This window comes from Balaenoptera physalus (assembly GCF_965194825.1).
Source record: "Balaenoptera physalus genome assembly, chromosome: 8".
NCBI lineage: Eukaryota > Metazoa > Chordata > Mammalia > Artiodactyla > Balaenopteridae > Balaenoptera > Balaenoptera physalus.
Window position 1 is genome coordinate 15,068,844 of NC_138887.1, and position 21,385 is coordinate 15,090,228.

At 45.4% G+C, this 21,385-nt stretch overlaps 1 protein-coding gene across 18 annotated transcripts in view; it reads left to right on the forward strand.

Moving 5' to 3' along the window:
• Positions 1-5,286: 5,286 nt before the first annotated feature.
• NRCAM (neuronal cell adhesion molecule) overlaps positions 5,287-21,385 on the forward strand; it is a 317,729-nt gene continuing 301,630 nt past the window's right edge. For 17 of the 18 annotated variants that reach the window (XM_082473431.1, XM_082473427.1, XM_082473432.1 and 14 more), the window contains exon 1: positions 5,288-5,465. The gene's annotated coding sequence lies outside the window, so the exon portion shown is untranslated. Of the gene's footprint in view, positions 5,466-21,385 lie in introns of all 18 variants that reach the window. The other variant, XM_082473415.1, reaches the window with a different exon arrangement.

The following is a 21,385-nucleotide window of genomic DNA, read 5'->3' on the forward strand; positions in this document are numbered from 1 at the left end:
ACTTGCTCACGTCCTGTGGATATCTGACATTTAAAAATATTGAAAGACCTTACAGTAAAATCTAAATTGAGGCTTAAGAGAAAATATTAACGGAAGTACAACATCAGTGTTTATTAACCTAACACCTTTATTCTTCTAAAAAAAAAAAAACCCATGAAACACCAAATGAGAAAGGCTTTGAGTCAACCATTCACTGAGACCCCCGAGTATTGTATCTGAAGCCATGTCCTTTCTTCCCTCCACAGTGAACTCGTCACTTGTCGTCTGTTCCCTCTCAGGCCAGAAACGAAGGGCACGTACCACGAGTGCTCTCAGCATCGCTGTTCCCAGAGTGACAGTCCCCGGTCCCCGATGACCCCACCTGCAATGGCTGACCGCACACGGACCTTGGCTGGTCTCACATCCATTCGGCAGAACCTGTGTACATTCTTGTAGACAGAAACCGGAGGAACAGATGGAGGAGCTGGCCACGAAACACGCTTATGATCACTGAAAATGTTCCTCCTCCTCCCGACTTGGTGCCCCAAGAATGGGGGCGGATTGAGCCGAGCAGAGGACCCCAGTGACTCGCAAGCTTCCAGGGAAGAAATCCACATATGGCAGCCACTGAGGTCACATCTTCCTCGCATTGCTCGTGCACTGCATTCGTGACGTAGGTGCAGGGATGCTGTGTTGCTAAGCACCGCGCAAGGAATGGGTTGCAAATTTCTGGGTTCTGTTTGACACATGCCCAAGCGGCACCAGACAGGCACCCAGAGTTCCGTGGTTACGTGGCAGATGGTGAGGAGAGCCATGACAGCGCTCAGTGTGTTTGCGTCCGTGGAAACTTACCACTGCTCACTGGTCAGGTGATCGATGAAATGGCACATCCTATTATTTATATATTATCTATAAAGGCACATCCTGTTATTATTCATGGTGGGTAATCATCATCCACTCCGAAGCACCGGAGGCGTGGCCCAGCTGAGACTGTGGCTGGTGTCTCAGAGCAGAAAGGAGCAGGTCTGTGTGGGCACCGTGGATGGCCAACTCAGGCTTGGCTGTGGGAGCAAAGTGTGATTCCGGGGTGTGGAAATCGGAGCTGCTGAGATTAGCCTCAGACAAGTCACACTGATGTCTCATCTGTTTTCCACAGTTCCTTCTTTACCTGGCACCGTGTGCGCATCTTATGACCAGCTACCGTTTAGTTCATTTGCCCCTTTCCTATCCCAAAACTAGATGTGATGTGTGTGGTCAGGTGCAAAGTCAGAGTTCTAAAATGCACTTCACTGACTGTACCAAGGATGAATTTAGAAGCTTAAAGCTAGAAACATTGATTATCTCCCAACTGCTGGGGGTTGAGAAGCCAGGGGCAGATGAACGAACTGGGCCGCTCTCTCACAAGGCTGCAGGCACGGCTCAGCCTGGGCTGGGGTCATCTCAAGGCTCTCCTGGGGGGTGACCTGCTCCCACGCTCACTCAGATGGCTGAGGCAGGATTCTGGTCTTCCTGAGGTGTTGGACTGACGGCCTCCCTCAGATCCCTGGACGTGGACCTCTCGTAGGGCAGCCCCCAACATGGCAGCTGGCTTTCCTCTGAGCAAACAAGGGAAAGAAAAAGATGGCAAGAAAGAAGCAGCCAGGGTCTTTTTGTAACCTAACAGCAAAAGTGACATCCTGCTACTTTTGCCATATTATTCGTTAGAAGTGAGTCACTAGGTCCCATCTATCCTGAAGGAGAGGGGATTCTACTAGGACATACACACCAGAAGGAGGGGTCACTGGGAGCCATCTTAGAAACTGCCCATCATGACAACTATGCTTTTTGACCATAATCGATGATAATACTCTTTCAAGTAGAAGGGCTTTAAAAGTTCACCACCTCCCCGTCAGAAACCTAATGCATGCTGCCCAACCAAAGAAAATTAAGACAATGATGACATTGGTATAAGCCACTCTTAGCGAACAACCTTGTTATGCTACTATAGAACACTTTTTTAGAGTTCCATTCTTTTTTAACCTAGAGTTCAGCCTATAGGAGTCTAAGAAATGCGCTTGGTTACCACCAGAATCATCAAATGACACAGTTAAATTTTTTTTGTTCTTACCTAGCCCAACTCCTTCATTTCAGGTGTGGAAACAGACTGAGAGGGGAAATAACCTGCTGGGGGACTCGCAGCTCAGGACTGGTGTCGGGTCCACGCTCGGTTTTGGTGAACTTACTGTTGGGTTTCGGGCAGGGCCAACTGCACTGCCACCTCTGGGAGACCCGAGGCATGGATGGGGATTAAGAAAACTAGGATGGAAAATAAGGTGAGGGAAGAAAAAAAGTGGAAGAGGAATAAAGGGGAGGGAGAATTCTGAGAAAGAGAAACAGGACAGCCAAAGAGGGGGGAAGGAGAAAGGCTCAAAGCTTATTCATCGCAGGTACCACTGGGGGGCTCCATGACATGCCCATGTAGCTGCTCTAACGTACAAACGTTCTGATGCGTCCATCGAAACAAACCTTTAGCGTAACTTTCATTGAAAGGAAGCAGAGTGCAGTCGTTTAGACTGTGGACTCTGGAGCTAGAATGCCCACACTCGAATCCCAGCTCTGCCACTAGCTGTGTGACCTCTGCAATTTACTTTTAACGTCTCTTTCTAAAACGGGGATGATTGATAGTACACACTGCATGGGATGGCCGTGGAGTTGGTTAAGTTAATAAATGCAAAGTGTTTACAGTAGTGCAGGGCACAAGGAGACTTCTGGTATCAGCAAGTGATGGCGAAGACAGTCTACGTTATTCTCAGCCCTCACCTGGGTTTGAGGATGGAGTGAAGCTTGGGGTACAGGACAGGGTGAGACTTAGGAATGGAATAAAGGGTGGCAGTTAAGGTAAGGAGGTGTGTCGTGCGTTATCTCTGTGAATATCAGCCAAATCAGAATGCCTCATGCATCACCAAGCAAATCAAATGGATAGTCCTGTTGCCCACTCAGGCATCCTTCTCATCCTTTTCCACATCATTCCTCTTTCCCCTCTTGCTCCCTTCATTTCAGCTCCTCGTGTAACAGCTGTTAGGTTCTCCCTGCAGAGCTGCAATGCAGTTGAATAAACTGGAAGTTAAAACTATATAATCATTTTATGTTGTTACAAGTATTTTGCAGTATCAAAATTACTTAATTTTAATCTGTGGTGCTGTCACTGTGGTTCCTGTTTCCTCCAGAACTTTTTTCCTCTTCTGTCTTTGTTCTTTTCATTCAAGTATGTATTCAGTTGACAGACATCTGATCACACAATTGCTTTTCAAACTAGAATTTGCTGAGTACCTATTACGTCCTAGACACTGTGCAATGCTTTAAACTGACCCTAACAATAACCCTGAGTATTAAGTACTGCTATTACACTTGTAGAGATAAGGCAAACTTTCCCTGAGGAAGTTGTCCCTTGCCGGAGATTCCTTCATGTCTGCATTCCTTGAGCACTGCCCCCCACACCCACCCCCATCCCCCCGATTACCGGCCAGGACAACCCAGGACTCTTAGCGGTTACTGAGGTAAGGAGGGATTGGAAGGGTCTGAAGCCCTTTACACAGGTGGGAGGGAATGTTGAGGCAGTGAGAATTGAGTTGTTATGATTATCCGTGGCTCCATTTCTTTTGGTGGGAAATGAGGTCACCCAAAACTAAGATGATCCTCATTAAGTGAAATTTTGTGGAGTCAGGCATGGAAACAGATCATTCAAATGTGGCAAGTACTCTTAACAGTAAAACACAGGGACTCGGCAAAGACTTCACAGAGGAGGTATCAGCTGAGCGAGGCCCCGAGGGACGAACAAGAGTTTGCCAGATGAAAAGAAGATGGAGGAACATTCTAGATGGGAGAAATCTCACATGCAGAGACTTATATAGAGTTACGAAAATTCTTTTCACTGGAGGACGGAGAGGTAAGTTAGGGGCAGATTGTGAGGGAACGTGCCAGAAGATCTGGAGTTCATTTTATAGGCAACAGAGAACCAGACCAGACTTTTAAGTAAAGGTATCATGATCACATTTTTTTTTAATAAAAATAATTTAGAGGGGGATTTGGAAAATTAACTGAGAGGTGAGAGGTACCCAGGAGGTGGGGTAAGAACCCGGATCGGAAGAGTAATGGGACTGAGGAAACAACTTGTGCGAAGACCCAGCAGCCAGAGATCACAGTACTGTTTCAGAAACTGCTGGGAGGAGAGGAGGATGGCGTCTGCAAGAGCCAGAAAAGAAGGCTGCTCGCTGGCAGGCATGCAGCTGGGGGTTGAAGTGGCAAGTTCACACTGAAGTCAGAGCAGAGGAGTCGTCAGCGCCTTGAAGGATGACCCTGTGCCTTTTTTATTCCTGAACCCCGCCCTAACACAGGGCCTGGAGCCTGGGGATGAGAAGAGGGGATGCGGGGCTCCACAGAAGTCTACCTGAATTGAACTAGAGAAAGGAAGGAAACAAGGCTCCAGCAGAGGGGAGGGAGAGTTAGAGCCTGCAGTAAATGGTCAAATGATCAAGTCAGGTGATGCCTGATGATTGGGAAGAAGCCCTGGAAGGTCAGGCTGCAGACCAGAGTAGATGACTGAGGATCTCGAGTATCAGGCTAACGATCTTGGACATCAGCTAGGATACAGCGCAGACCTCACTCCGGAGCCTGAACCTTGCGGCCCCAGTGTGTTTGCTAAAATACTACACATTTAGAAAATCTTAACTCTCTTTTTACATTGCAGATAATTCTCCATAACGCTCCCAAATCTGAAAATAAGCAAACCTGAACTAATCCTGTTCTCTGGAACCAGAAATCCAACTCCCACCGCGAATAGACCGCTGAAGCTTCCCTTTCTGGGGGCTGCCTGGAAAGAAGAGTTGCAAAAAATTAAAAGCAAAACAAAAAGACGTCAATTTCAACCATCCCAACTGGTGAGTCTCGAAGAAATTAAATGCTTTAAAAGAAGGTGTAGCGGGGGGAGACCACAGACCTCACACACAAACCAGCACCACGAGAGTGACATTTCAAAACCACCCATTTTCTGGAACATCTCTTGTAGCCAAATTCCAGACCCCAGCCGCCCTCGTCCCCTGCGCGCTCCCGCCCTCCGTCCCTCACGCGCCGGCTGGATGACGTGGGTTGGTGGTGGCGCGGCCGCTCAGGTGAGGGGCCACCCAGTCACCGGAGGCGCGGGCGCTCGGAGCCCATTCGCCGCCGCCGGCGCAGCAGCAGGGGCGGCGCGGAGGGGAAGGGGCGGGGCGGGGGGAGGGAGAGCGGCGCGCGGGGAGGGCGCAGCGGCGGGGGCGCGCGCGGGCGCGGGGCCAGCCCTGCTTCGCTCGGGTCGCCGGCTGACGCGCGCCGCAGTCGGAGCGTGAGCCGCGCGGGCGCAGGGGACGGCGCGGGGCTGCTGGTGGCCACAGCTTCGTCGGGGACGGACTACACCGGTGCTCGGGGTCGCGGGCAGCCGCGCGTGGGCCGAGCGGTGGGCGCGGCGTAAGAACGTGAGTAGCTCCGCGCGCGCGGCTGGCGGTGACACTGGGTCCAGCTCGGGGGCGACGGCTGGAGCGGAGGAGGGCGCGGGGGGCGGCTGTGTTGTCGCCGAGACACCGGAACACCCTGGCTTCGCAGCGCCCCTCCACATCTCCCTGCCGCAGGGCCAACCCGGCAGCCAACTCCCTTCTTCCCCTCCGGCTCCGGGCGGGAGGAGGGGACCGTAGCCCGGTGCGGGCCAGGCTGAGATACAGCGGCGCCGGCGGGCCCCCTTCACCTCCCCAGCCCTTGGCCAACTTGTGCATCCGTGCCCCCCGCTTTCCGGGAAGCCCTGGAGGTGGCTTTGGGGCCAGCTGGGCCTGGAGAGGCTGCTGGGCCCCGGCACTGCGGCTTCCCGGGCAGGGAGGCGGAGGGCGCGGGCTGTCAAGCCGCAGGGCCGGCGGGGCGAGAAGCGCAGGTGCCTGGCCGGCGCGCTCCGGCGTGTGCACGTTCCGGTCCCCGAGAACATATCTGGGCGTGGGCTTTGTTCGGATGCGCTCACACCTGCGCGGATCGCCGGAGTTCAGGGGCGGTCCGACCTCCACTCTCTCCGGCCTGGAGAGAACTCGGGGAACGAGGGATGAGGGACGGGAGAGACCCCGAAAGCAGTAGGTGGGGGGCTTTCCGGGGTCTTTGTCGGCCCTACAGGTGCGGGTCCCCGGGGTCCAGGCGCCCCGCCCGGCCTCGCGGGGCTGGGACTTGTTGGGACTGGCACGCGTCGGCTTGGGGCTGACTCAGAAGAGCCCCTTCCCTGCCCAGGCTCCCAATGGTGGGATCTGGCAACAGCTTCGCCCGGGGATGTTGTGTTGAGCCGCCCGTCACTGCCGGCTCTGGCGTATCCATCTCCCGGCGAGCGCCATCTGCGCCGCGCGCTGCCTCCGGCCCCGTGCACGCTGTGCGGGTGGGCGCCGCAGCGCGCGGGTCCCCGGCGGTTCGCCAGCGCAGCCGTTGCCCGCCCGCATCTGCCCGTGCGCAGAGGGGGAACCGGGGTGCCGTGGTCCTGGGAGCCAGGGAGCGCTCTTTCTCCCAGAGCCGTGTACTCTGGGCAGCAAGCACCGCCGGAGGGTTCCCTGGGTCCGGAGGGGCTGGTGAGCAGGCCAGTGCCCTCCTCTCCGGGTCGCCTCCCTCCCGCCCGGCTCCCGGCCCGCGGCAGCATCTTCTGTTCCCCGCACGCTCGGGGGCCGTCCCTGCGCAGCTGCCGGCGAGGAGGGGGGCCGCCGAGCGTGTCTTTTCCACCCCGCCTCTCTCCTGTCGTTTTCGCACCAGCAGTTCCACCCAGAGGCTACATCCGGCGCGGAGCACTCTGTCCTAGGAGCGAAGCGTTCTCTTCCTCCCCGTCCCGCGTGGTTAAGGCGCAGAGGTGCGAGTATCAGGGGCAGGGCCCTTCCCTGCCCGAGGCTTTAGCAAGCAGAGACGGAGGAGAGTGTAACGGGCAGGAGGCAACCCTCCTGCACCAGGAGTTCCCCTGGGGCTATCCGGGAAGGAACACGGTAGCCACTGAATACAAACATACATAAGGAGGCTAGGCTGCTTTGGTTGCCACTGCTTTATGCTAACCATGCCTTGTTATTAAAATATTGTAATTATAGCTCACAAGTAAATGAGACCTTCCAGAAGTACTGAAGTGGATTTAGGCAATTGGATACTTTCTACTTTAATGGTAATGACAGTCAACATTTTCTGAGCGCGTCAGAGGTGCTGGGCCGCTGTGCATGTTACATGTATCTATCATATCAGTTTCCACAGCAACCCCATGTTAAAAATTAGGAGACGGAGACTTAGGTCGAGGAACTTTCCCAAGGCCACATAGCTAGGAAGTGAGGAAGCAAGGATTAGCTTTTTGCCCATCCAAGACTGTGAAAATGTGGCCTTTTGGAGGCTTATCATTAGTTTAGAGGAAGCCTAAAACCACCCAGTGTTCAGAAATCAGGGACATACTTTAAGCCCATTTAATTGTGGCCCCTGCAGACCTCACAGTAGCAGGCAGTATTGTAATTCAGCGAATTGTATTGTGGAATAGCCTTTTGATTGCCCTGTATTGCCCTTCAGTTCCTTTACATGTTCCTTTATCCCTGCTAGCTTTTAAGTACTTGGCTGTTAACCCACAATCCAACCAGTTACAGCCACTGGGCTCTTCTTAGTGACTAGAGCCACCTGAGATTCCAGAGAGGCTGAGAGGTTCCTGGCACATCGCAATTTTTGAGAGAACTTCTTCTTTTTGATTTTTTAAGAAAAGGCAAATATTTCCATTTGGCAAACATTTCTATTGCAGGTTCTCCCAGCCCTGAATCTCCTTTGTAGATTCTTTTGATGGCAGCAGCTTTACTCCTCAAATTGGATGTTGAATTTGAATAAGACCCTAGTATAAAATCTTAGGAAAGCATTAGTTATCCTAAGTATATGACTGAGGCGCGTTTATAAAGATGTTAACTAAAAGAAACAAGTATATGAACGACAGTGAAATCAGCTCTTCCTGGAATAGCTTTTGGAATGATTGTAATTGACTGACCGGTTGGAAAAATGAATTCATTTTGCTTTCTTAATCCTGCTGACTCATGGTCTTCTTTCAGTTTGTTTTCTACTTCATTACAGGAAAGGTGCTAAACATTTCACATAATCCAGGAATTTTAGAGCTGTAAGAAAACATTGTTCCTAAATCTTTGGGTTTCAAAATGAATACAGTGGGGCTCAGAGAGGTCACCCAGCCGTCTAATGCAGGGTAGTGATGAGGTGCTTGGACTGTAGGCCAGTCTCCTTAATACACACCATTTTTGTTATTGGAGTAGCCACAGTAAATGAAAAGCAAGTCATCTTTGGAAATGGTACTTCCGGTGAGGCGGATGTGACAACGCTTTGGCTGTGAGTGCTTCAGAAGGGGGAGCGCGTGCTGAGAATGTGTACACTTGGGCTGTAGAAAATTTCCTTAAGAAGCATTTCAAATAATTCTTTCATGTAGGATAGTTTTCCTTGCCTAATTGATTGAATATAATTAGAATCTGCAGATATTATGTAGTGTATGTACAAAGGACCTATTTAATGGAACCCCTCAGGAAGCTTTTCTGGTAAAGAGATACTTTTATTCATTTATTCATTTATTCATAAATATTTACTGAGTGCATGGCCTGCTGTTCTAAGCACTGGGGATGCAGTGGTGAGCAAAGCAGAGTTCCTGCCCTCGGGGAGATCAATTCCAATTTTATCATTTATGGCTACAGACTGACACACACAGATTCTTTTTCCACATGTAAATGTACAGCTTGATGAACTTGCACAGACTGAATACACCATGTAACTGTGCTCAAATCCAGAACCAGAACATTATGAACGTTCGAGAAAGCCCTCTTGTGGCTCCGACCCGTCATTACTCTCCCCTAAGGGTAACCACTGAGACGCCAGTCTTTTCCCTGATATTCTCACTTTGAAATCAGAAGGTCTTTGTCTTAGTTAGCTCAGGCTGCCATAACAAAATAACATAGACTGGGTAGCTCAAAGAAGGGACATTTGTGTTCTTCCGGTTCTGGAGTCTGGAAGTCTGAGATCTGGGTATCAGCCTGGGTTCTGGTGCGAGCTCTCTTCCTGGCTGGCTGATGGCCGTCTTCTCCCTGTGTGCTCATATACCCTTTCCTCAGCCTGTATCTACGGAGAGTTCCCTCTCTTCCTCTTCTTAGAAGGCCGCTGATGCTGTTGGATGAGGACCCTGCCCTTATAACCTCATTTAACCTTAATTACCTCCGAAAAGCCCCATCTCCAAATACAGTCACATCGAGGGTTAGGGCTTCAGCATATGAATTTGGGGGGAAACAGTTCAGTCCATAGCAGTACAGATTTGCTGCCTCTGCCAGCAGCCTTTGGAGTCTCATCCCCATTTGCAAAGAACGTTTCCCATCTGAGAAGCGTGGTAACCCATAACAAATGTAACTAGAATACAGAGCTCCTGAAGTATTCTTCTGTAGGAAGTTTTGTCTGTTTGCATCCAAAGACTGCTTTAGGTCAGCCTTCAAATGCTGAGATGGTTGCTGAAAAGGAAGTGATTTGCAAATGATTGGAAATTACTAAATACAGTTAGGTGTATTTTCCCTTTTATGTTTCGTGCTTCTCCCGAAGGAACCCAGAATTTTTCTGCCAGGTAAGGACCAAGGAGCAGGCGGGACACGCCTAGCCTCCAGGGATGCTAGGGGCAAGAATCCAGTGGCTTATTTTATTTAACCCTTTGTCCACCCAGGCAAATGAAAAGCCCCTTTAGTTTGAAAGATTCTTTATTGGCATCAGAGGCTGAAGTTTCTAAGAACAAGAAAATGTGCCAGAAGGAACTGATGAATGTTTATTTTCCCTCTTAAAATGTGAAGGAGAGGGCTACATGAGGAAAACATGGGAATGGCTCTGCTTCCAGGTTTATAGCAGCGCTGACATCTTCAGTATCAGGTTGTCTCTAAATGGGGAAGCAAATGCAATATATTTGTAGAAAATGTGATTTTTTTTTTTTTTTTGCTGTTACTGTTTTTACTGTGACGAAATATATATAACATAAACTTTACTGTTGTAATCATGTTTAGCTGTAGAGTTTAGTGGCATCAAGTACTTCACATTGTTTTGCAGCCATCACCCCTGTCCATCTACAGAACTTTTCTCAGCTTCCCAAACTGAAACTCTGTGCCCATTAAAACAGTGACTCCCTGTTCCCCATGTCCCTCAACCCCTGCCGAGAACCTTTCTATTTTCTGTCCCTATGAATTTGACTACCCTGAGTACCTCATATGAATGGAATCATGCAGTATCTGTCCTTGTGACTGGCTTAAGTCACTTAGCGTAAGGTCTTCAAGGCTCATCCATGTGTCAGAATTTTTTTCCTTTTTAAAGCTGCAGAATATTCCATTGTATGGACACACCATGTTTTTATAATTCATTCATCTGTCAAGTTGGGCACCTGCCACTTTTTGCTGCTATGAATGTGGGTATACAAATATCTGTTTTGAATCACTGCTTTCAACTCTTTTAGGTATATACCCAGAAGTAGGATTGCTGGATCGTATAGTAATTCCATTTTAATTTTTTGAAGAACCACCATCCTGTTTTCCATGGCAGCTGCACTGTTTTACATTCGCGGTAGCAGTGCACAAGGGTTCAGTATCTCCACATCTTCAACACTTGTCTTCTCTTTTCTCGATAATAGCCATTCTCGTGGGTGTAAAGAACTATAGCTGTTACTTTTTTTAAAAATAAATTTATTTATTTTATTTTTGGCTGCGTTGGGTCTTCGTTGCTGCGCGCGGGCGTTTCTCTGGTTGCCGCGAGCAGGGGCTACTCTTCATTGTGGTGCGCGGGCTTCTCATTGCCATGGCTTCTCTTGTTGGGAGCACGGGCTCTAGGCGTGCGGGCTTCAGTAGTTGTGGCTCGCGGCCTCTAGAGCGCAGGCTCAGTAGTTGTGGCGCACGGACTTAGTTGCTCCGCGGCATGCGGGATCTTCCTGGACCAGGGCTCGAACCCGTGTCCCCTGCATCGGCAGGCGGATTCTTAATCACTGTGCCACCAGGGAAGCCCCTATAGCTGTTACTTTTTAAAGGTATAAATTAATATACCGTGTATATTATGAATAAGCCATTCACAATATTTTCTAACTTACTGGTTTAATTTTTATTAATAAGGAAATGTGTGGTTTCTAACAAGTGTTAATTGACCCCATACTTTATGCAAAGTCCGGGAGAAGCCAGCCTTGGTGACACACATTCATGTGATTTTTTAAAAAATGTGGAATTAGAGTATATATGTCTGTAGTTCTCTTGTGCTACGTGATTTTGCTCGGAGGTTAGATTACATATTAGTATGCTTTTATTTTACTGGAAAATTTGACATTGTTATTTTAACCCAGACCAAGAGCACATTTGCCTCATATCTGGAAACAGATAGGAATATGGTACATTGACTGTTTAGGGATGTGCCCGAGTTGTCATTTACAAGTCTGCATCGGACATTGCTCCCCACCACGGAATCTTCAAAGATGACAGCATAAACTCTCACCACCCAATTATAATTGCTTAGCTGAGCTAATAAAAAAGATATGGTGTCAACTTCATTGACCTATTTTACTGGCTTACAAGTTTGGAATTTCAGATGAGAAAAAGGTCATTTTTAAAAGTCTGATACAGGGTTTCCCTCAAGAGACTGAAAAACTAGTGAATATAAGAAATGCCAGTGATAAAGGGAACAAATCTACAAATGCTCATCTGCTGCACACACTGTCCAAGTGGCTTATTTAGTTTAAAAACAGGAATGACAAATAAACCTTATCTTGTCTTAGGTGTTCCCTGATTTTGTTCCATATTGTCCCATGCTAAGGCATTGTTTAATTCACATGAGAATGAAAATGACAGTTACTGTCAGAGGAAAATGATACTTTCAAAAATTCTTTTTTAAAAAATTTTTTGGCTGTGCCGCGCGGCATGCAGGATCCTAGTTCCCTCACCAGGGATCAAACCCGAGCCCCCCTGCAGTGGAAGCGAAGAGTCTCAACCACCGGACCGCCAGAAAAGTCCAAAAAATTCTTCTTATTAAATGATGATAGGAAGAGCTGGAAAGAATATTTTGAATATACATCCATATTCATATGTATATTTCAGTTTTCTGATGTGCGTGGTGTATTGGTTCAAAACCCTCTGTAACCAGGAAAATATATTCCCAAGGCCATCTGAGGGAATCCTGTAGGAGGTCTTCTACTGTGTAATATGCAATGAATTTGATTTGTCTTTCTCAAGTGGGCTGAGAGCATTCAAAAAATTCAGTAGATGCATTCAGCATGGAGTGATCTTTTCTCCAAATTTCAACTTTAAAGCTAATTTCATGCCACTTTCCAGTGCCCTTGGCATTTTGAATGGTGTGATTTACAGCAGTACGTTTTGGACGAGCATTATAAACTCCTGTTAAACACCCTTAACAGATTCTCTGTCAAGGGAAAGGGAAGGGAAATGTACTAATCTTCCATTCATTATGCCTTAAGGTAAAAATGGACTGTGTTTCGTCCAAGAGTTTCGTCCTGGAGTTTTGTGGTCTTTGAGGAAGGATGGCTGGAGCTGGTGCACTGCTGCCTTCCAAAGCCTTGTGCGGCTTTTCAGTCCCTCACCTCAATAGGGAGCTGAAAGGACAAAAGTGAACAAAGGAGGTCTGTTTTGCCTGCCCCACTTGCTGGGCTGTTGTCTTGGCCCTTTTCAGCGAAGGCGGGGCGGGGGGAGCTGGGTCAAAGTTGAAGAACACTGAAAAGGAATTCAAGCTTCATGTCGAAGTTTGAATTATAGCTTCAGTTTGAGTGCCGAGTAGATTAGTTTGAATTGAAATTTTTGAAGCCGGGGAAGCTTAAGTGACAGATGGTGTTGGAAGTGCGTCCAGAGAGCTGCATGGCGTACCCGGGAGGTTGAGTGCCGAAGCGAGGCCCTCAGTAAACATCTAGTTAACTGACAAAAGTTTTCAAACTGTAGGAAGTGCAGTTCGATGCTGTGCGCCCCATTAAGACGCTGGACTGTGTGAATTAGGGGAGGCCCCTGTGTCTGGCATACACTCAGACGTGCTGGTCCCCCCCTAATTGCATTGCAAATACTCTTCTGACTGTTCTGCTGCTTCCCACTCTAGTCTCTAGTGAAGTAAACACAGAAATGCCCAATCAACGTCCCTTGTAAAGTGTCATTGCAGTGTCTTGATATTGGTTGTTTTGGTATATGACAAGATCAATCTGTCCTAAATATGGACTAATCAGTGCTTTTTCCTATATGAGTGTATTTATGCAGAGTGATTTCAGCTTTCTGCTTCTCGTGGTAGACCATCACTGTTATATTTCCTACTGAAGTTTTTAACACGGCACATGGTTTCCCCATTCAATTTGGTTGGGAGCATCTGATTTAAAATATTTCCGAAGGAGTAGTTGGCTGTGTGTATAGCTAGAATAATAAGATAGCTACTGGCAAGTCAGGGTTATTGAAATGCAATAATTTGGGGTAATTTGTGGGTTTTAAAAAATGTTTATTTTATATTGGATTATAGTTGATTCACATTGTGTGAGTTTCAGGTGTACAGCAGAGTGATTCAGTTATACATATACATGTATCTATTCTTTTTCAAATTCTTTTCCCATATAGGTTATTACAGGGTATTGAGCAGAGTTCCCTGTGCTATACAGTAGGTCCTTGTTGGTTATCTATTTTAAATATAGCAGTGTGTACATGTCAATCCCAAACTCTCATTTGGGGTAATTTGAAACACTTGCTGGTGCTTCATAAAACTACAATTAGAAAAATCTTGCTTTGATATCTTTGACCATTAAAATGACTTGATGACACAGTCTTTTGTTCTGATGGTTAGTGGCATGGTAGTGAAAAGCCTTATTTATATACATTTAATACAGTCAAATGAATAGTTCTACTGTAAGGGCAGTAACACTGACAGGGCGATAATATGAACAAAACAATAAAGTAAACATTTAGAGATAATTAATACTGTAATAAAAACAGAAGTGATTTTACTTCGGATTTGATTATATAACTTACACCGCATGTTGTATTTTACATAAATCATGATAGATACTCTCTGTGTCTCATAGATTTTCAGGTAACTTGCATTTTCATACTTGGAATAGGGTTTAAAAACTCCATGGCTCTGTGTGTGTTTCTAATTACAGTTACTGTGGTGCAAAATCATAGTGGAAGGTAAAATACATCAAGGGTTTCTTGCTGTCCTAGGGCTCTGAGGGGACTCATTAAACAGTAGGGAGGGAGGGAGTCAGATTTATTTGCTTGGACTGGCGTTGGGAGAGTCGAGATCAGAGAGAGTGAAGGATTCAAATGGAAGGGAGGCTCAGGTGGGTAATGAGAATTGTGACATCCTGGAGACGTGTCCCATGGCAGAAGGAGGGAGAGGCATTTTAAGTAATGAGGAGAGAGTAAAGAACAGAGTGCTGGAAAAGTAATAACAAAATCTGAAAGAAGAGAGTGGGTGGAGAATAAAAATGTTTGTGGCAATTGCTTAGCTAATGGAGACTAGTCTCCATATCATCCTATACTAAATATTCAAAAAAACTTTGTGAAATATAGTTGATTTACAATGTTGTGTTAGTTTAAGGTGTATAGCAAAGTGATGCAGTTATACATATATTTTCCTTTTTTTACATTCTTTTCCATTATAGGTTATTACAAGATACTGAGTATGGTTCCCAGTGTTATACAGTAGTAGGTCCTTGTTGGTTATCTATTTAATATATAGTAGTGCTTATATTTTAACCCCAAACTCCTAATTTATCCCCCCCCCCCGACTTCTAAATATTTTTAAAAGATTTTATTGTGGTACATTAGGTCATTGAAGTAACTTGACATCAGAGAATAGAAATAACTCATAAATCACTCTGCAAAGACAAAATATGATGGTACATTATTTATGTTGAAAAGAAAGGCATTGACAAGAATTTACCAGGAGTCAAAGGTAAAGTTCTTTCAGCATAACACAGTTAAATTCTCAGTGAAATCATCTCTTCTCTCCAGCTATTTGTTCCTCTATATGCAGATGGCTCTGGCTAGAGAAAATTAGATATATGAAAACGGGAAATTGCCAAGCACATTTGGCGTGATTATTCAGGTTATACAGGATTCTTCACTTTGCACAAGGATGATGTGATGCGTGAGCTTCTATAACGCATCAAAGTTCAATTCAGGAATGATTTTTCAAGGATATCTAAGTAGACGAATAAAGAGCATGATAGATACCAAGTGAAACTCAAGCAAATATGGCTAAATAAAAATCAGTAAAGAGGTGGACACGTGGTAGGTGAGGAGAAGTGCCTCAGTTGTATGAAAATAGTTGATATTGGCTCTAGACAACATTGAGACGCCAATAAAGGAAAGCCACTAACAAAATAGTCATCCAGGATAGGCATTTTTTGGCTTTGCTCATAAGAGACTTCCGTCAGCTTTCCCCAGGCTTCTAGGTGTGGAAACCCAGCCCTTGCTCTGTTCCACTAGAAACCTCAGCTGCATTTCTCATGCATGGTGGTGTATATGCACGAGTCCCCATGTTTGATGAAAGAATGAATGCAAGAATGAATGACTGAATCCATGAATATTGCAAAATGTCAAGTGGATCTTTGGTTGGATAACATTGGGGAATTTTGTCCCCGGCCCTGTTTGAAGACACAGACAAAGTCTAGACCGTGGAAAATCCAACATTCATAATTTCATGCCTGGATTCTCTATGATTATAATTTGCTTCCTGGTTCTCAATTAGACACTTGAGTGGGCAGGTGAAATCACTCCATCCAGAAGGGTACCGTTTTTGAAATTGCCACTGTGGAGCCCTAAACGGCATCCTTGTGACCCCAAAGAGCTCCTCTGTAATTTTCTACCTTTGCTGGCGGCTGATGATTCCAGGTTTGCACAAGGCTTTCCTTGCCTTCAAGTCCGAAGCTGATGCTCATTTCCCTCCGGAGGTCTCTGGGTGGGTGCACACTGATTGAGTTGAAGCACTTTCTGAGATTGCTTCCCACCATCTGAATTGGAAGAAATCAGAAGTGAGGCATGCAGGACTGACATGCAAAGTGGAAAAAGGCTGATGTGGGAAACAGATCGGGAGAGCTCAGTCTTCAGCTTTAAAAATGGAACTTTCTCCCTTTTTTGGTTGTTTATTGAGTACTCCTACCTGTACTTTTCTTTATATTCCAAGATGTGAGTTGAGTTATAGCATGGCCCTGCCCAACTGGTTAGTGGATTATAGTGAGTGATTGGGTTTGAAGCAGTGGGTCCATGTTTGAGAGACACCGGAGTGAAAATTTTTCTTGAAATTTGTAATTAATTAAATTTTGAGAAGTACTGGGCTACTCTGTATAGACTAGGAAGCTTTGCTTTACTGTGTGGCTTTGGATAAGTTGCTTAAGTACTTCTTTTCCTTTAGCTGGAGAATGAAGATAAACCATATAAATTTTCTCATCGTCAACCCTACCTCATGAGAATATGTCACTAGGACCAATGATGATAAAAAGGAAAGTGCTGAAAGACAACATCAGTCTGTGTTCTTATTAGGTAGAATGCAGTAGCCATTTTGTTCACTATGATACTTTGTCAGATTTGCTTCAGAGATATGTATGTTTCATACATCCTTAGCAACAACCATGTCTACTTGATTTTGAATAAATGAAGTGGTCTCATGCTGCAGTCTGTGAGATGGGTACCCTTTTTGGTACTTCATGGTGGGACTGTTTTCAAAACACAAACTATATTCTTAACTTTCAACAAATGATAATATATATATGTGAAAGTCAGGTTGAGTCCATATGATTAAAAAGGTGTAAATTCAGCAAATACATTTTTTCCAGTTGTATTCAATGTCAGTAACCGTCTTTTGAAATCTAATCGTGTTTTATCCCAAGCCATATTCTATTCATATTTTTCAAGAGAACAGTCAGTAATTTTTTTGTGTCAGCCATGACTAACTAGCAATACCACAGATCAATAAAGCATGAAACCATTTTAATATATTAAATTCATCTAGCTCACAAACTGCATGTGCTTAGAGGTTTGATATAAAGAGAGACACATACAGTGAGGCTTGTAAGCGGGTTTGTATGTATATCATTGTGTTTACTCTGTGCCTTTGCACCTCAGACAAGAAATAGATCTTTAAAAATAATAGCCACTATGGAAAACAATATGGAGGTTCCTCAAAAATTAAAATTAGCACTACCATATGATCCAGCAATCCCACTTCTGGCTATTTATCCAAAGGAAGTGAAAACGGGATCTCGAAGAGATATATGCACTCCCATGTTCATTGCAGAGTTATTCACAATAGCCAAGAAATGGAAACCACCTAACTGTCCATCAGCAGATGAATGGATGAAGAAGGTGTGGTATATATACACAATGGAATATTATTCAGCCATGAGGAAGAAGGAAATCCTGCTGTTTGTGACAACATGGATGCGCCTGGAGGGCATTATGCTAAGTGAAATAAGCCAGACAGAGAAAGACAAATACTGTATGATATGACTTACAGGTAGAATCTTTAATTTAAAAAAAAGGAGTCAAACTCATAGTAGAACAGTGGTTGCCAAGGCCTGGGGGTGTGGGAAATAGGGAGAGGTTGGTGAAAGGCAACAGCCTTTTAGCCAAAAGATGTCTGAAGATCTAATGTATAACACGCTGACTGTAGTTGGCAATACGGCATTGTATCTAAGAGAGTACAACTTAAATGTTCTCACACACAAAAAAGGAAATATGTGAGGTGATAGGTGTGTTAATTAACAAGATGGGAGGAATCCTTTCACAATGTATACATGTATCAAATCACCACGATACACACTTAAATATCTTACAATTTTATTGTCAGTTATACCTCAGTAAAGCTGAAAAAATACTAGTCATCATTGACCTGGGTGTAGACACAGAGCTTTAGGAATGAGAAGGTGGTCAAAGGGTGCCCCCCGTCAGATTCTTATGCTGAAGTCCTAACGCTTGGTACCTCAGAATGTGACCTCATTTGGAGATGGGGTCTTTACGGTTAAAATGAGGTCATTAGAGTGGGCCCTAGTTCACTGAGTAGTGGCTTTCTAAGGAGAGGAAACTTGGAGGCAGGCCTGGTTGGAGAAGGCTTTGTAGAGATGAAGGCAGAGACCTTACAAGCCAAGGAGTGGCAGAGATTGCCAGCAAAGCACCAGAAGCCAGGAGAGAGCGTGGAACAAACTCTCCCTCACAGCTCTCAGGAAGAACCAACCCTGCTGACACCTTGATCTTGAATTTTAAGCCTTCAGAACTGTGAGACCATAAATGTCTGTCGTTGAAGCCACGCAGTGTGTGTCTTTGTGACGGCAGCCCTAGGAAACCAATACAGAGTGCAATAGTAAGGTCACCTGTTTCTAAGTCTATCCCTTACAAAAAAGATAGGGTGAAAATATAGCCCCTTCACATCTCTATGTTCATATGTCTGTATCTATATCTGTCAGTGTCTACTTCGTATACCAAGGAGTACGTGTATAGAAGTCAGTTAGTTAGAAAGGCTCTGTACTTTGAATTACAGCACAGAAATACTGGGAGAGGTGGTGGCGGAGTGTTCATATGATTAACTGGACAAAGGTATGAAGTTGGTGGTTTAATCAGTCGATTACTCTTTTTGGTTGTAATCAAGTCGACTCCAAGTTGGCTGCCTTTCTCATGTAAATTGTCATCACCTGGGAACTTCCGCGGGCGTATTTTGTTGAAGTCTCTGCAGGTGCCCTGGCTGCTCCTTGCCAATCGGGAGGTGTCTCTTGACTTGAGAAAAACAGTGCGGTAGCTGATATTTCCTCCTGCTGAGGAAAGCGAAGGCTTGGCTGAGCCACCAGCCTGCTTCAGTGGGAATGCTGCTTCAGTGGGACAGGGTGAAGGATGGCCCTGTGGAGAATTCTGCAGCTAGCTGTACTCAGGCAGCCCTTCTGTGTAGTTGAGGAAGCAGGATGGCCAAGCTCTTCTAATCAACTTGAATATTAGTTGGAATGAATTGGAAACTCTGAAGCCATTTTAGCTGGTCCTTAATGACGTCTGCCCGCTTGGTGTGAGTTCTTCATTTCCACCAGCGCCAGCCTTGTCTGTCTTGGATGATGAGTTCCCGCATGGCAGTGACCCTAATTATTAGTGTCATGTGTACGGCATTTAACGAGCTGCCTCATCCATAGAAGGGCCAAGCTGTTTTAAATCATATCAATGAGATGATTTGGTAGGAAGGTTCTTGGGATGAGCACCAAGAACTTTAAGATGTCTGCGTTTGTGTGATTGAGTAATTCCATTTTAATATGTAAACCATTTGCCAATTTGTGGTCGCCTCCTGGAGTTAGGAGAGACTAATGAAAACCCATGAGCATCCAGCAGGAAATAATTTGGAATCATGGCTGTTTTTAGTCTTGCAGTTTCTTACAGCTTCTCTTTTCCATGCAGGGCAGTGAGGCACAAATTGATGGAGTGAAATGTCCAAGGCTCTAGAAGGAGCAGAGAGCAGGCGGTGGGTTTGTTTCTGAAAATCACTCTCTCGGTGTAAACTCCTTAGGTCTTTTAAATATTTTTCCTGAAAGACAATTTAGTGAAGGTGGTTTGAAAGATTTATGGGAACCTTTGTAACGTTTGACGTCGACCAAAGTTTATTTGCAAGTGCATTAATACAGGGCTAGCAGTGCCAGTTCTAGGATCCATTACCAGCCTTAGATCCATTTTATTATTCTGAATTGTTTTGTTACACTAAACTCACATTTTAGAATATTATGTGCAGGACTACACTCCTTATTTCCAACTCTGGACAAGCACAGTGCATCTTGGGAAAGCAGTTACTGCCAGGGAAAATGGAAAGGGCTGTCTCTGATCGTCATCTAAGCACAATTTCAGCCCTCCCCACTCCTCCAATCCCCTCTCCAGTTGGGAGTGGGGCCAGTGATGAATATGCATGTGTCACACACCTGTGACCAAGCGATCCTCCATCAGGGAAGGGCAGCGTATCAGTTACTTGAAACGGGTGACTCGCAGCAGCTGCTGTCTGTGGCCCACAGGCTCCCTGCCCTGCCCGACAGCTGCAGCTCACATGCTGCCATCACACCACCTCGGCCACCTCCGTCAGTAAAGGGGGCTGAGCCTACTCATCCCGAGGCATTGCTTCATGGGCAACCTGCTCCTGAGGTGGTGTATACAAAGGTGCCTCCCTGAATTGTAGGAAATGGAAGCACAATGATTTTACAACTTTTTACCATTTATAAATAACAGTAATCCTTGACACTTATTGGTTGCTCATCTATGTGGAGCACCTTACATGAATTATCTCATTTAATCTTCACAGTAGCACTCTATGTCAGACACCAGCAAATGTTCTCTGTAGAGGGCCAGATAATAAATATTTTAGAATTTGGAGGTCTCTACCAGTAAATATTTTAGACTTTGGAGGTCTCCCCCCAAACAGTCACAGATGATATGTAAATGAGTGGGCATTTTCATGTTCCCATGAAACTTTTCTTAGAAAAATAGTGGGCCAGATTTGGCCACCCCCTGCTTTATGTTATTATACCCATTTTATAGATGAAGAAACTGAGGCGTAGGGAGTTTAAGTAATGAATCAAAATAGCACAGCTGTTAAGTTGTGGAACTGGGATTCTAACCCAAGGAGTCTGACCCCTGTCCCATAGTTTTACCTCCTAAGAACTACTATGTTATCCTGCTTTGAGAAACAACAAGGAATGGAATTTTAGTTTCTGCATATTGTGAGTTATAGATTATGACCCAAACTTCCATGAGAAGCCTTCATTTCCCTTAGAAACCTTGTGTAGGGAAGAGTATCAGTTCATGTCCTGAAGATGCTATTTAGGTAAATGTAGAAAGTCTAATCTATAGCATATTCAAGTCATGGGACTGTGCATTCGAATAATTGAATAAAGCTTTTAAGGTTCTCCAGATGACCTGATGTTGTGGTCATTTTCATCAATAGGATTGCAGATGGCAAATTGCCCTAGTTTTTAAAAATATGTAAATTATTGCTTTTAAAAATTTGCTTAAACATTGGTGGTCCATGTGTCATATAGGCAGATAACTCTGGCACATTCCCAAGAAAGATTTTTATTTTTATAAAAAACGAATTATGTAGAAGAGTTCCTTCCACATTTAATAGAAAGCCCTTGAATGAGAGTTCTCAGCAGTTTTTGTTTTCCAGGATGGACAGCTCCTTTTGTATTTTATTTCCATGGTAACAGTTAAGTTTGGACTTAAGAACAACACACCTACAAGATAACCATCCAGGTGACATTGTTGGGCATCCCTTGGGGAATTTGTTTGTAATGCTCCATGGGCTCTAGATAGCACCTGAAGTAGAATTACACCGGCTTGCTCTGTGATTTGTAGAGCAAGCTCTTATTTAGATGCTG